This window comes from Jaculus jaculus, chromosome 11 (genome assembly GCF_020740685.1).
Source record: "Jaculus jaculus isolate mJacJac1 chromosome 11, mJacJac1.mat.Y.cur, whole genome shotgun sequence".
In the NCBI taxonomy this organism is placed as follows: Eukaryota; Metazoa; Chordata; class Mammalia; order Rodentia; family Dipodidae; genus Jaculus; species Jaculus jaculus.
In genome coordinates, this window is record NC_059112.1 from 65,996,377 (window position 1) to 66,012,446 (window position 16,070).

General features: G+C 38.7%; 1 non-coding gene across 1 annotated transcript; it reads right to left on the reverse strand.

The window, feature by feature from the left end:
- Window positions 1-6,693: 6,693 nt before the first annotated feature.
- Window positions 6,694-6,800, reverse strand: LOC123453393. The gene has a single exon (XR_006632786.1). It is a non-coding gene; the product is annotated as a U6 spliceosomal RNA (small nuclear RNA).
- Between the last annotated feature and the right edge of the window lie 9,270 nt (window positions 6,801-16,070).

Below are 16,070 nucleotides of genomic sequence, written 5' to 3' on the forward strand. Positions count from 1 at the left end.
TCTCCCACTTCATATCAAGGAAATTTATTGATCCTAAAACAGCATACCTATAGCATTTTCTGCATATACAATATACTACTAATTTTTGTTTGTTCATTTTTACTTCTGAGGCAGGATCTTAATTATGTAGCTGAGGCTGGCCTATAACTCATGATCCTTCTGTCATAGCCTCCAAGTACAGGAATTACAGATGGGCACTACCACTACTACAACCCAACTTGCTTCTAGGTTTTTACAAATAGCTCAGATAAATATAAAAAATAACTGTAGCCAGAGTGTGAGTATGATTCAGAGTAGGAAGACATCAGAATAAGGAAGACTGGTCAAAATTCTATTATTAGAAAAAAGAATAGGAAAGGAATAAAAAATGATTACTAGAATTTTAAAGAAAAACCTGACCTAAGGCAATAGCTTGCAAATCGAGATAAAGTAGTAGACTGGAAGATCTTTAAGTGGGAGGATGCAGGATTGATACACAAAAAATTTAACAAGTACTGCACAGAAACCCATGACAAGGGTGGACACCAGCCATGAACAACTGTATGGCAGAACGGACACCCACAAGCACAGTAGCTGTAGGCCTGGTAGGATGGACAAAACTTGGTAGTCAGCCAAACTCAATGGATAAGAAACAAACTGGGATACTCCAAAGTTTTCTAGCTTGGTCACATTTTTATTTGCATACTCTCATTTATTTGGTTTTAGCTTGAATGACTTCCAGATCTATCCAACTCCTCAGAAAATCAGAGAATTATCTGAATATCTTATTTGACACACACAAGTTAGAATAAGGTGCATTTTTCATTTTAAAAATATTTTCAAAATCACACCAATTAGAAGCCATAAAGAAAGGAATGTAGACCAATAAAATAAGCCAGCTTGACAGATGATGAATCACTTTTAATCACACAGCACATGCGGCTGCCAATTGTAATTTTTTTTTTTTCCTGTGGAAGAACACTTTACAAATCTTTGGACTATTCACAGATCTTTCGAAGTTAGCAGAAAACCAGCTGGATTTTATGGAGTGAGACTCAGAATGGCTAATTCACAATCCTTTAACATGAATCCCCTTTAAATGTATCCAGCTCAGAATTAACTCTCTTTACATGATTAAGAACCTATGGCTTTCCATCTTCCCTTCCCCATAATTACCAATATCTTTTAAGAAGAAAGTGCATGTTTTCTGTTCATTAATAGTTATATTACCTAGGCAGACCAATCAGTTAAGTCTGTGATCCTGCAGTCACTGTGGAAGCCAAATTACCCTCTCTACCAGGACAAAATCAATTAACACCACTAGGGATGTCATTATTGTCACATTATGTCAGTTGATAGTCTCTAGGGCCTCTAAGTGATTTAAATTTTTTTTACTGCTACAATTCTAGTGTGCTTGTGTGGCAAGCTTCACATTGACAAGGGAGACTTCTATTACAGGAGAATTAATTTTATAACATGGAAAAATAAATGCAAGCCACCATTTTAGGTCATTGGAAGAAAATGGTTATACACCAGGATAACTCCAAAGCTTGAATGATTTGTCCCAGCGGGGTGTGTTTTAAAGGTTTGCCCAAAAGCCACATTGGCTGGATTCATGAGGCACTTTCCTCAGAGCAGAATCAGTCAGGGGCTGGAAATCAGTCAAAATATGGTGAGTAACAGTGCAGCTACAGGTTCAGGAGTCTGAAGTTGTGATTTCTCTTCTAACAAAATCAATTGTTCCTCACCATGAGAAACAGTAAAATTCTCATTTTATGAAATTGGATATGAAATACATCAGAAAAGAGGGTGACATGCCATGTCTGGCAGAAGCAGCTCACACTTGGAAAGTTGAAATTCACACTGAATTCTGGCTGCACACCATGTCAGAGAGTCCATTTGTACCCTCAGAAGTGTTCCCAGTGCTTAGTCGATGCACTGGCTGGTTCCTCGGCCAAACATTCAGAAGAAAACTACATTTGACATCATCATCCTCTGACAGTTGTCTTTTTCTTCTCCATCTCTTTCAGTCTGCGTCACTACCAGAGAATATTAAATGGGATTTCAGTTCTGAATTTGTAGTTGCTGTTAAAAGAGAATAAAACATATTCCCAAGTAAATTAAGCCCAGTGTTTTAAAATGGCTGGTTTCTTTTGTAAAAAAAGTAGACCCAACTTCTGTATTTTGGCCTCCATCAGGGGGTATTTAATTAAGTCTATTCTGTCTGACATGATCTGATGTCATTGTACAAGGATATGTTCTTTGTTAGCAGCACTCTTAGTTTCAGAATCCTCTGTGTATTTGAAACCATGGTAACAGAGCAGTAAGCTAAAGCCAATGAGATAATGAGATATTCTCATTGTAATTGTGTTTCATGAGGGCACATGATCCCACGGGTGGTATCTGACTGTCTTACAACTGCTAACAGAATTTAAGAAGCAGGCATATATTAGCAAGGTAGTGTTTTCCATAATGGTCATGTAAACATTTGTGACACGCCATTTCTAGCTGTTTCCAGCACATAAAAGTATGTAATGTGTATTTATGTCACAAAAAAGGCCACACAATTAATGAATACCAATATTTAAAAATCCTTACAACTTCAAGGAACTTCAGGTTTGAAATGCATAAGCAGGCTGTGGGGGTGCTGTTCTGCATGATAATTATGAGCTAGGCCATGGTTTATGAGAGGAGGAATCCATCAAAGCAAAGAGAGAGCAGCTAGCCCTCCACCTCCCAACCACCCATATGTACCTCCTCAAGAAGGGAAAAGCTAAGCCTCAGAGAGCTCCAGGTTCTTTTAGGAAGAAAGCCATGCTGTCAGTCTCTAAACGTGTTTTACCTTTAAAACAGAAAAAAAAAAAAAAATCGGAAAAAAAAAACATTTGGGGAATGAAATCAAAATATTTACAAGCTACCTGTTCTTCTGAACTAAAATCAGAGAGGGGAACACCTCATTTTGAATGCATCGCCTTCCGTTTCTGTTGTAAGTTTCACCACAGTTTGCATTTGAGTTGCAGATTTTATGCACAAGTCACCGAATCCATGTTCTCCATCCTGATGAGGTTGCCCTAACAGGCGTTGGATCTTTTAATAAATAATTTAAGACTAAAAAAGAGGAAGTGCAATATGGGATGACTATCTGATTAAGCAGGGCAAGATTTATGCACTCGGGTGTCACAAGGCTTCCCACCAGGAGCCCTGCTTTCCAGAACTGACCTGCAAATGTGCATCCTGTCAGTTTTGCAATGTGACGGCCCCAGGGACAGAGGTGATTCTATTCACTGAACTTGCTAGCTGAGGATTCTGTTTGCTTTTCTTCACTTCACAGACAAAGGGTGTCACTCTTTGGTTTTTAAAATATGCCAGTGCTAGTTCTAAAATGATTTGGCATAAGGAACTGAATCATTATCAAATCATTCTGATAGAGAAAGTCATTCAAGAGCCTACAGTTGTGGGGCTGGTGGATTGTTGTTACATCAGTAGTGGTGCATGAGTATCACGTAGGCAGTTCTTTCTTCTACTGTGTGTGTGTGTGTGTGTGTGTGTGTGTGTGTGTGTGTGTGTGTAGTTGGGAAATAAAACCTATGTTGTAAATGGACATACAGAAAGAACATGTCACAGTGTTGGGAAATGTGGTCCTCATTTTTGTGAGATAAAGGTAGTTGCATCACGCATGGCTGCTGTAGAAAAGCACACAAGTGGGTAATGAGGGCACCCCTACTGAGGGGAGATAACTTCTATGTCTCAGCTGTCATGGCCCATTAGGTCCTCACACTGCCACTTCTTGGATGTGCCTTAAAACCAGCCCTTTGTTTCTACATCTGAAAGGGAAGAACCAATTTTCTTTAAACCCCTCCTCCTTGTTCCTGACAAATAGGAAATGGCTGTCAGGTTTAAAGGCTCCCCTTGGGTGCCATGTTGAAATGTTCAGTGAAGACTAAAGTTGACAACATTGGAAAGAGTTTGTTAAATATACTCAGAATTATTACAAATGTCTTTCCTGGGATGGGCTTTGAATTGTTACTCCTTGGTAATCCACATCAGTTCATCTACTTGGCTAACCCTGGTATTAGAGGAATAAGCAAGAAATTAAGAGACTGAATATGTTTTCAAAATATTAGAATCACAAAAGTGTTACTTATAAAACAGCACTTTCTACAATTTGAAGCCTTTAGTTTTTATTTTTACTTTTCCGAGGTTTGGTTTCACTCTAGTCCAGGCTGATCTGGAATTCACTAAGTCTCAGGGTGGCCTTGAACTCATGGTGATCCTCCTACATCTGCCTCTCGAGTGCTGGGATTAAAGTCACGAGCCACCATGCCTGGTTCAATTTGAAGCCTCTTAATACCATAATTTAGCCTGAGAATAGCAGATATCCACAGCAGCTGATTCTATTTGGTTTAAATCAGAGGCTGGCACTGATTTTGTTTTTAATCCCTTCTATTTAGACAAGTGCATGGCATCCAGATGAGGAGATTCCACAACGGTCAGCACAATGTCACTGTAGGGCCAACATTGCAGGAGGAGGAGAAGGAAGGAGCAAGAACACTGGGAATTGAGGTCCACCAAACCTGCTTTTGGATCCTGGTTTTCTCCATTTAAAATCAGGGTGAGGATAGGGGAGATGGGTAAAAAGTTAAAGTGATTTGCCTGCAAAGTCTGACATCCAGATTTCGAGTTCCTAGTACCCACATAAAGCCAGATGCACAGAGTAGCATACATATCTGAAATATCTGGAGTTTATTTACACTGGCAAGAGGCCCCCACCTTTCGCTCTCTCTCCCTCCCTCCCTCCCTCCCTCCCTCTCTCTCTCTCTCTTTCTCTTTCTCTCTCTCTCCTTGCAAATAAATGAATTTAACAAAGAAAAGCAGGGTGATTTTCACTTGCAAAAATTATAACATTATTCATAATACCCACTTCAGAGAGTTGTAAGTAACATATTGAATTATATATACATATATAGTTATGTATAATGCACTGTTCATATGGATGTGGTAGTTATTATGTACTTAATATATATATAGAAATAGGTAGAAATGTTAGGCATTGTTTCAATTTCAATATTTTATCTTTGTATCTAAAAAAAAACCTAGAAGAATGAAACAAATTAGCAAAACTTTATTCCCTAAACTAATTTCCAAATGAGTGACTCAAAGAACCTTGGGGTTCTTCAAGCTGCCTTCCTCTGGGTCATTAGCTGAAATGCCCAGTGATGAGACTACAGATGTCCTGCCCTGTGGAGTGGTTATGGGGAGACAAAAGGCAAATTACAACAGAAAGAAGAAGGTTATGGGTCTCAAAGTGAGCCATGTTCCATCCAGGGATTGTCTAAGAAGCCACACTTTGATGCAGGAGGATCTGACAAATATGATTATGCATGAGGTGTACTTACCAAGGTTTAGAATGAGAAATAGGTTTTAAGAAAGTCAATTCAGTTTTTATTCTAAACTGTAAGAGTTTCTATTCATAATATATATGTGAACAGGGAACTTTCCTATGTGTAGGCTGAGTTTTGACAGATACGCCTGCCTTCTCTCCAGTTGTCATGGCCATAACAGATGTAGAACAAGCCAAGAACTGACATGAAAACCCTCTGCCCTTACCCTGGCCCTGCCTGAAATCATCCATTAATAACTCATTTAGGCCCAGAGGCATTTTAATTTATTTATTTGAGAGAAAGAGGGCAGGAAATGGGCACTCCAGGGCTTCTAGCCACTGCAAACAAACTCCAGTCCCATGTACTACCATGCGCTTCTGGCTACATGGGTACCAGGATATCAAACTTGGGTCCTTAGGCTTCCCAGGCAAGTGCCTTAACAGAAAAGCTATCTTAATAGTTACTAAAGGGAAACCAGGTATCTGCCAATGAGAGTTCAGTTTTGATAAATTTATCAGTAACTTCTGGTTACCTACAAGATATTGATAAGGTAGCTGGACTTGTGAAGTGCTATCTGCCCCAAGATGGAGGTGTCCGTGAGGGGCTCAGTAGAAGCATGTGAAGGACGGTGTTTGGAGGATTCCAGAGGAAACAGAACAAAGTCACCAGGGCTTGCTTTCTGGTTTTGTCCTACTTTACTCATCCTTACACCAGAGGACTAAATCCTCTGGCCATCCTCCATAAATATGCCATTGCCAATGTGATCGTTACTATTGATTGTCAACTTGACTGAATACTTAGAGGATTAATAAACACACATCTGGGTGTAGCTGTGAGGGTGTTTCTGGAGAGGATTGACATGTGAGAGACAATTGATGGGCCCACCCTAAATGTTGGTATCCTTCCAACAGCATGGGAAGAATAAAAGGTGGAGAGGAGAACGCCCACTACTGTAGCCATTCTCTCTGCTTCCTTATCAATCTCCATGAACTGGGCTGCTCTCCTTTGCTCCACAATACTCTCCCCACTATGATGGGCTAGAACCTCTAAAACCTTGAACTAAAGTTATTCTTGCCCTCTTGGAACTGTTTGTCTCTGGTATTATTTTGTCATTCCCAGATTTATTGAAAATATTACAGAATAGCAGGAAAAAATTCATAAAGCTCCATGCAATTTTTTCACATTCATCCAAACTATAGGCTGAGTGACCTGCAGGTTGGAGAAACTGCCAAAGCCCAAAAATGTCAGCATTTCCTTCATGTTACAATCTACCTCAATGATTTCCTGGTCTAGGGTTGAGACCTCAGGAACAAAATTATGTCTCCTCTCTCTCAAAAATATGGAATGCTTCATGAATTTGCATGTCATCCTTGCATAGGGTCCATGCTAATCTTTTCTGTATCATTCCAATGTTAGTATTTGTGCTTCGGAAGCAAGCACTGTCTCTGGTGTTTATCAGAGCCATTGAGAGCCCAGCTAACACTTCTACTTAATATGCATATGGCTTTGTAATTGTTCTTTCTCCTACACAGTCAGTTTTTTAAATTGTTTTTGGTCATTTTTATTTATTTATTTGAGAGCAACAGACAGAGAGAGAAAGAAGCAGAGAGAGAATGGACACTCCAGGGCCTTCAGCCACTGCACAGGAACTTCAGATGTGTGTGCCCCATTGTGCATCTGGCTAACGTGAGTCCTGGAGAATGGAGCCTCCAATTGGGGTCCTTAGGCTTCACAGGCACGCGCTTAACCGCTAAGCCATCTCTCTAGCCCCACAGTCAGCTTTAACTTGTGTCTTGCCAAGTCCTCCAAAGGGAAATTTGAAATTGACAATTATTTTCCATAACTTCTATGGCTGAGAAATTACAGGGAGGCAGGCCCAGTGAGAGTGCACTGTTCTCAGGGGGTTAGCGCTTACAGCTCGTATGAATGCATTCTGGAAAGACTGAGAGGACCCACTTGGCTAGGTGAGTTTCTGAACCAGGATGTAAGTGGTGACCAAATATATGTGTAGACTGGCCTTCCTAGTAGACTGTGAGCTTCCCAAGTGCAGTGAGAATGCCCATTAAGGGAGCCCATTAGCACAGTGCAGAGCACAAAGCAGGTGCTTGATTTGTTGAATGAATAAATAAATGAAATCAACTAGTGTCTTACCCTAAACGTCTCTTGCTTTCTAATCTTCGTTTTACTTTTTGTGTGTGTGTTGTTGTGGTGGTGGTAGTGTTGGTGGTGATGTGTGTGTGTGTGCACACATAAGTTCCCTTGAAGTATGTGCTCCTCTGTGGTAGTAAGAGGGGTGCTTTCCTCAGTGGCCAGAGTAGAACCTCCAGTGTCCTGCTCCATTGCTCTTCTACCCATTCTTTTTTGAGCTGGAATCCTTTACTGATACTGGAGCTTGCTGTTTTTCACTAGCTTTGTAGATTCTCTGGCCTCTGCTCCCCTTTGCAGGATAGGGTTACAAGAGCATGTAGCCATGCCCACCTGTTTACATGGGATCAGGAAATTTGAACCTGGGCAGTTTCTGGCCCCCCAAGCCCTGATGCTTGAGCAGGAAGTGCAGTTAACCACTGAGCAATCTTCCAGCCCTTCTCTTCTTCTTCTTCTTTTTGTTGCACTCCAAGCATAAATTCAAGATCTGCTATTATTTTGCTCTTGAACATCCTTCCCTTCATTTATAAAAATTTATTTATTTGTTTATTAGAGAGAGAGAGAGAATGGGCATGCAAAGGTCTCTAGCCACTGCATGCGGGTACTATGGAATTGAACCCAGGACCTTAGGCTTTGTAGGCAAGTGCGTTAACCACTAAGAAATCTCTCCAGCACCCCCCTTTGCATATATATATATATCCCCTTCCTTCTTGTCTTCTTTGATTGTCTTTGCTATAACCCTTCCAACCCTCAGGATAGAACTGCCAATTTCTGGCTAAGATTCTGTAAATTGGAGTGTGTGTACCCACACTCCTGCCTTGCTTAGTGCTTCAGTCCACTAATATTTCCACTCAACCCTACACCAGAGCCATAGGGCTGAAACCATCACACACATGCAAGTGATTAGAGCTAAACACACTGTACGCCACATTCATCTTGTGAAACTTCAGTTTCAGCCAGCTTCAACAACCTAGGAGATTACTACAGCAAAGAAAATTATTTTCTTTGAGTGAAGGCTGGTTGACCACTACAGTGTGGTCAGAATAATTCATTTTACCCCTTTTAAGCAGCACTAACTCAAAAGTGACAGACTTGTGCTCACACTTAGCCAGCCCTGTCATTTCCCTGTTGCTGGCCTCGACCCTGTAGGGAGCTGCCCTCTCCAAGGTGCCTGCAGAACAAAAGGAAATTTAAATATTCCCAAACCAATTCTCCTAAAATCCCTCACCAATGCTGTAATAAAAAAATCCTATGTTGACACCCCTCTAAGATGGAGTTTAAGGAAAAATGTTTCCTTTTTAAAGTTCAAAACTACAAGTTATTAAAAAGTGTCTTTATTCTAGATCCAAGAAGAACAGAGGAAATCCAGAAAACTGGATGTGTTTGTTAGTGACTCTTGATACAGTAAATGAATATACATTGACAAGTCTCCATAATTTATTTCAAATAAAAACACAATTCTTAGGTGGACTTAAAAGGAGAATTCTATAATTATTTTTAATTGTACATATTTTGAAAAATTGAAATTAAGAAGTTGATAAATATTGAACTGGGTTTTATGTCCATGCTTTATTTTTGAAACAGAATTCAAGGGAAAACTTTTAAGTTAATGAAACACTTATTGTGTTTTCTCTGAATCAATAATATCTGGCTACTTAACATGAATTTTTCAAATAGAAACTGGTCAGTAGCTGAGTATTTTGGAATACGGTGCTACAGACAAGTTGGATTATAATGACACAGTGCTACAAAACTACAAGCATTGACAGAGGCGTTTCAGCTTGTCCCTCTAAGAGATTTCTAGCCCCAGTACTATGAGGTTGTCTTGGGTATTTTGCAGTTACCTTGCAAAGTGCTGACTGTAAATAGATTGCTTTTTGCAGCTCTCATTCTTGGTGTATCTTAAGGAATAAACTTTATGATAGAAGCTTAGGATTTCCAGGCTGAACAGAACATGGGAACTCCTCTTGCCAAACACATTAATTAACAGATAAGAAAAAAGGCCCTGAGAAACTAAATGATGTGCCCAAGGTCATCTATCTAATGAACAGACCATATCTGAGACTTCCTGACTTCAGTTCCTGTAAGGTTTAGAAATCAGTGTTATATATCACAATACACACACACACACACACACACACACGTTTACTAAACTTACCACTCTAGTTTTTAAATATTTATATCTAAGTATAAAGTACAATAAACACTTGCATGCCACCTTCCAATTTTTGTATGTATGTGTGTACGTATGTATGTGGAATGTGAGGCTCAAAGAGGTATAGGACTTGCCTAGTGAAGCAAAGTTGGAAAGTGCTAGTGGGTGGTAGAACATTTTGAGAAAGTAAAATCTGACAACTAGACACTTAAGTCAAATATGAGAATTCAGCCAGAAGTGTGAGTGAATTGGAAAAAGAATGAGCTGTTGTGTGGGAATAATTGTACAGATGTCCTGCCAAGTTTCCCCTCCCTGGGTTATTCAATAAAACACAAACCTAAACATACTGTGAAGAGACTTTACAGGTGGAATTGCAGCTACTAATCAGCTGAACTTAAAATAGAAAGCTCATCTTTGGTTATCCAGATGAGTTCTTTGTATTTACCAACGCCTTCAGAAACCAACCAGAAGACAGAGAGTCAATAGAAGTGTGAAGCAGGAGAGAGGTCAAAGAGACTCAGGGTGTGAGAAGGACTTTAATCTGTCATTGTTGGCTTTGAAGTTGGAAGAAGGTGCAATAAAATAAAAAGAAATTTTAAAAAGAAGACAGCCTTCAGAAGCGGAGAACAGCCCTTGAGTGTCAGCCAGCAAGGAACAGGGACCTCCATCCTACATGTATAGAACTGAATTTTGCCCACAATTTGAATGAACCTGGAAACCCATTCTCCTCAGAGCCTCATAAAGGAATGCAATGCTGCCAACACCTTAACACCTTGATTTCAGCCTTGGGAATGTCTAAGCACAAAGCCAAGCTAGACCACACTGGGCCGAGGCTGTTGGCTTCCAAAACTGCAAGAGAATAAATGAGTGTTGTTTGAAGCCACATAATTTGTGCTGATTTATTGTGGCAGCAATAGAAAACTCGTGAAACTCAAACTGCTTTTGATTTCAGTTTGTCTTCATTATTGTTTTTGGCCCCTTCCTCTCTCTGTCTCTCAGGGGCTCTTTCTGGAAGTGTTGTGTGTACAGGGTTGACAGTCACATAAGCAGGAAGTACTGCTTGAATCACTGTAACAATGTAACTATCAGCAACACCCTACAGCCTGGTTCCTGGTAACCTTTTGTCCAAGAATACAGTTTAGGTTTGAGGCCAAATTGTCATGTCCCATTTTCTCCTTCCCCACATTTGTGATTTCAGGGGATCTACAGCTCTTCAGAAGCTTGGGACAGAAAGCTTGGGAATGCCATCACTTTGTACGAAGTGGCCCAGTGACAGGTTCTTTCTCATCATATGCAGCCATTTTTATTCCTCTGAGAAAGTATAGAGATGAGTAGGAGGCAGAATTGATATTTCTTCTCTGAGCAAGGCTACCAGGGAGAGCTAGAAAGGACTTTTCCTACCATTTCACAAACTGAGTATTCTTTTGGGGTGGTCTGGGGTGGGGAAGAGAATACCGAAAACTGAATAAGTACCCTCCACAACACGATGCTTGAGTCTGGCAGAATGAGTTCATATACAGCGCTAAATCCCAAATGCTTTGAAAATAATTGTGATGACAGAAACAATCGCATGATATAAGAAAGGGAATAAAGAATTAGATCTTTCCTTAAAAGCCTGGTGTTTGATTCTCATAGGTGTTAAAAATCACTGACTTATATAAAAATTGATCATTTGAGAGAAATATTTTAGGATGATGACAATATTCATCTCATAAATAAGAGCAAGAGGAGGCTATGATGAATGGCCTGAAGGTGGGATCATTGGAAGAGCAAGGTTAATGGTTACTTTGGGCACATAGAGTTGAACCATCAGAAAATTAATCTAGAGGTCTGTGAATATTTACCAGCTAGGACAGGGAATAAGGAGAGAGGAGCAGAGAGAATCTTGAATAGTTCAGGAATAAGTTGCTGTCAAAAGTATCAGGGGCTTTGAGATTATCAGGTAGCTGTATGGTGTCACTGTTAATGCTTAAGCAGTGTGATAGTAAAACTGGCTAGGACACATGCTCAGATGTTCTATCAAATATTCTGCCTGTTTCTGAGAGGATGTTTGAAAAGAGATCAGCATTTACATGGATGGATTTTGAATGAAGCACATAGCCTTCAACAATATGAGAAAGCCTTATCCATGCACTTGGAAGGCCACTAGAACAAAGGATTCACTGACCCTAATCAAGAGGAAATTTTGTATGGCTGGCTTGGGGCTAAACTATGGTATTAGCTCGTGTTTGGGACTACAGTCTGCCAGCATGCCCTGTAGACATGGGTTGCTAGCCTTCACAATTATATACATCAATTCCTTAAAATAAACACATGGCCTGGAAAGATAGATTGGTGGTTAAGGAACTTGTCTGAAAATCCAAATAATCCAGGTTCTATTCCCTAGTACCAATGTAAGCCAGATTCACAAGGTGGCACATGCGTCTGGAGTTAGCTTACTGGAGTAGCTAGAGGCCCTGGCACACCCATTCTCTCTCTCTCACACACACACACACAAATAAAAAAAATTTAAAAATAAATCAATTATTTCTCTCTGTATACACACATGCTATTGTGTTCTGCAAAACCCTGACAGACCATTTTATAAATGAATTTAGTTCTAGACTGAGTTTATTCACCTGGAATTCATCATAGTGTAGAGGTGTTAGCACCATGAAGCAACCAGAGGAACTCACTGTGTTCAGGGCTCTGGGCTATCTCATATGCAGTGTTCTTAGAAAGAAGAAGGGAGGGGCTGGAGAGATGGCTTAGCAGTTAAGTGCTTGCCTGTGAAGCCTAAGGACCCCGGTTCGAGGCTCGGTTCCCCAGGTCCCACGTTAGCCAGATGCACAAGGGGGCACACGCGTCTGGAGTTCGTTTGCAGTGGCTGGAGGCCCTGGCGCGCCCATTCTCTCTCTCTCTCTCTCTCTCTGTCTATCAGCCTCATTCTCTCTGTGTCTGTCCTTCTCAAATAAATAAATAAAACAGAAAATTAAAAAAAAAAAAAGGAAAAGAAAGAAGAAGGGACCAGACATGATCATGAAACAAGTGGCCCCAAGGGAAGGAAACTAGTAGAATGGTATCTGTCACAAGCCACAGAAGTCTGCCTGAAGCAGGATATATTTTGGAAGACTATATATAATAACTGCTACTAAGAGACAGAATCATATAAGAATGGAAAATTGGCAAATAGCTTTATATTAATGAGCTTAATAGGGGTCAACTTCGTGGAGTCATGGGGGATATCTGGGATGAAAGAAAGAATGGTAAGGATGTAGAGAGAACAAATATGAGCTACTCTTTCCATGAATTTTACTGGAATGAGAAGAGGAGAAATGAAGAAGTATCGAAAGAGTGAGAGCAAGCAAGAGAGAGAGAGAGAAGTTAATCGTGCAAGCCCCAAGAGCTATAGAAAGCACTACAGCATGTAATCCTCATATCCCTGGCACTAACCCTCGTGGAGTGAAAATACAAATTCATCCAAGGAAGTCTTCTTAATCTAAACATGAAATCTTGCATTGTCAGTTTCACCCATGTCCTGAATTCATAGTCCTTTTCAGAAATACAGGGTAGAGTTAACAGCAAATGAAAAACAACAGAGATAGCCGATACCCCTCTGCCGTCCCTAAAGACAGGAAGAGTGTGGTAAGGTGGCATTCCAACATGCCTGAGCATCTATGCCTGAGAAATCCAGTAACCAAATCTTCTCCCCAAATATACCCCTCCAGCTCTGAGGAAAGAAAGAACTGACAAGCATCAGAACCCAGGAGCATGCTAAAGCCTTTTTTCTTGGGTGGTGGGGGGAGGGGAGCAGTGAGTAACACTGTGGAAACAGTTCTACAATATACATTTATCACAGGGCTGAAATGTGAGAATTTTTTATAAATAGTTATCACAGTGCTGAAATGTGAGAATTTTTTTTATAAGTAGTATTTTCTTGCCCTAATTGAAGAATGATGAGAAAATTGGAGGCTGACTGTTGTGTGAAGTGAGTGTTCTCACTGATCCCTATATAAATGGACAGTCATAGGTTAGACAATATATGCTTTACTTTGCATTTGATGAAGAAATAAATGTCCACTTTTTTCAGTCCTTGTGATACAGAAGAACTCTAATATAATTGAGGAAAATTATAACAGAATTATTAATACAAGTAAGGCATTTTTAAAAGCCACTGCCTTTGTTCCCTTGAAATGAGTGACACTGGTTAGCAAGATTATTCAATTTGAAATAATTAGGTTTCTGGTTCCTGTAATTTAGGTCTTACCTGTCAGTGCAAATTATCTAAATTTTTATTTACATATATTTATATACATAATGGTATCATGTCAATAAGACTAAACACTTTAGAATATTGCATTCAAAGATTTTATTTATTTTCTAATTAGGAAAAAGTAATACATTTGTAATGTACTTTTGACAAAAAGGATAATAATGTATGTACATAATTATTTTACCAAGGACATGGTTATATCATACTATCATACTATGCTAAAGTTATAGATATTTAAACATTTTTTATGTGCTTGAATTTGCATTGTATCAAGGAAATTCTAAAAGATCATCTAGCGTACCATTAAATAGCACACAATTAACGGTGCAAAGATAAGTTAATCTATAGTGACAGCATGTCTTTTACTTTAGCTTTCCACATCTTACTAAATCCAGCTCTGACAGTGGGAAATTCATTCTAATTCCATTATTTAGTTCGGTAGAAGTTTATAGCCATTAAAAAAAGCACTAATTCCTTTTACTGAAGCTGAGAAAGCGATTGTTTAGCATATTTAATTATGACTTAATTGAGTCATTGCTCATTAATAGGGCACTGGTGGACTTCAAATACTATTATTAATTTAATAATAACTTTTATTGAGTACTATTTTTCTTATTCTATATCAGGCACTAAGAGAAGTATTTTATGTACATTATCTTGAGTTTTCTTCTAAGCAATCTTATAAATTAAGTAGGGTTTGTTCCAAATATATATATATATATGTGTGTGTGTGTGTGTGTGTGTATGTTTTAGGCAATTGTGAATGGGAGACATTCCCTGATTTCATTCTCTGCATGTTTGTTGTTAGTATATAGGAAAGCTACTGGTTTCTGTGTATTAATTTTGTATCCTGCTACATTGCTGAGGAGTTTATCAGCTCTAACAGTTTGTTGGTAGAGTTTTTAGGATCTTTTATGTATGTCTGCAAATAGTGATAATTTGATTTCTTCCTTTCCAATTTGTCTCCCTTTTATGAGTGTCTCTTGCCTTATTGCTATAGTTAAGACTTCCAGAACTATATTAAATAAAAGTGGGGACAGTGGACACACTTGTCTTGTTCCTAAATTTAGTAGAAAAACTTCTAGTAATACTTTTACCATGAAAGGATATTTGATTTTGTCGAATGCCTTTTCTGCATCTATTGAAATTATAATGTGGTTTTTGTCCTTCAGACTATTTATATGATGTATTACATTTATTGATTTGCAAATGTTGAACCATCCCTGCATCCCTGGGATAAAGTCAATTTGGTCAGGGTGAATAATCTTTTTGATATATTCTTGTATTCTGTTTGCCAATATCTTGTTGAGAATTTTTGCATCTATGTTCATGAGAGAGATTGGTCTGTAATTTTCTTTTTTTGTTCTGTCTTTACCTAGTTTTGGTATGAGGGTGATGCTGGCTTCATAGAAGAATTTGGTAGAATTCCTTCCTTTTCTATTTTATGGAAAAGTTTGAGAAGCATTGGTGTTAGTTATTCCATAAAGATCTGGTAAAATTTGCCAGTGAATCAACCTGGGGTCTGGGCTTTTTTAGTTGGGAAACTTTATGACTGCTTAGATCTCTATACTTGTTATAGGCCTATTTGAATGGTTTATCTCATCTTGATTTAATTTTGGTAGGTCATATGAATCAAGGAAATCATTGATTTCTTTCAGGTTTTCAAACTTAGATAAATATATATTCTTAAAGTATGTCCTTATGATTTTCTGAATTTCTTGGTATCTGTTGTAATGGTGCCTTTCATCTCTAATTTTATTAATTTTTATCTCTTCTCTCTTTCTTCTGGTCAAATTTGCTAAGGGCTTATCAATCTTGTTTATCCTTTCAAAGAATCAACTCTTTGTTTTGTTGATTCTTTGGATTTTTTTTTTTATTTCTATTTCACTAATTTCTTCCCTAATCTTTATGATTTCTTCTCATTTACTGATTCTTGGTTTACCTTGTTCTTTTTCCAGGCCTTAGGGTGGAGTATTAAATTGTTTATTTGTGAACTCTCTATCAATGTATATTTTGTATATTCATATATTTTTATTTTAAGGGAAAAGTTCAGAAAGATTTTAAATTTGCCCAAGATTAGTTTATTATTAGAGCTAGAATTGCACCTGTGTCTCATCCAAGGCCCTATTATGATACAAGTTCTCCATCCCAATTCTAA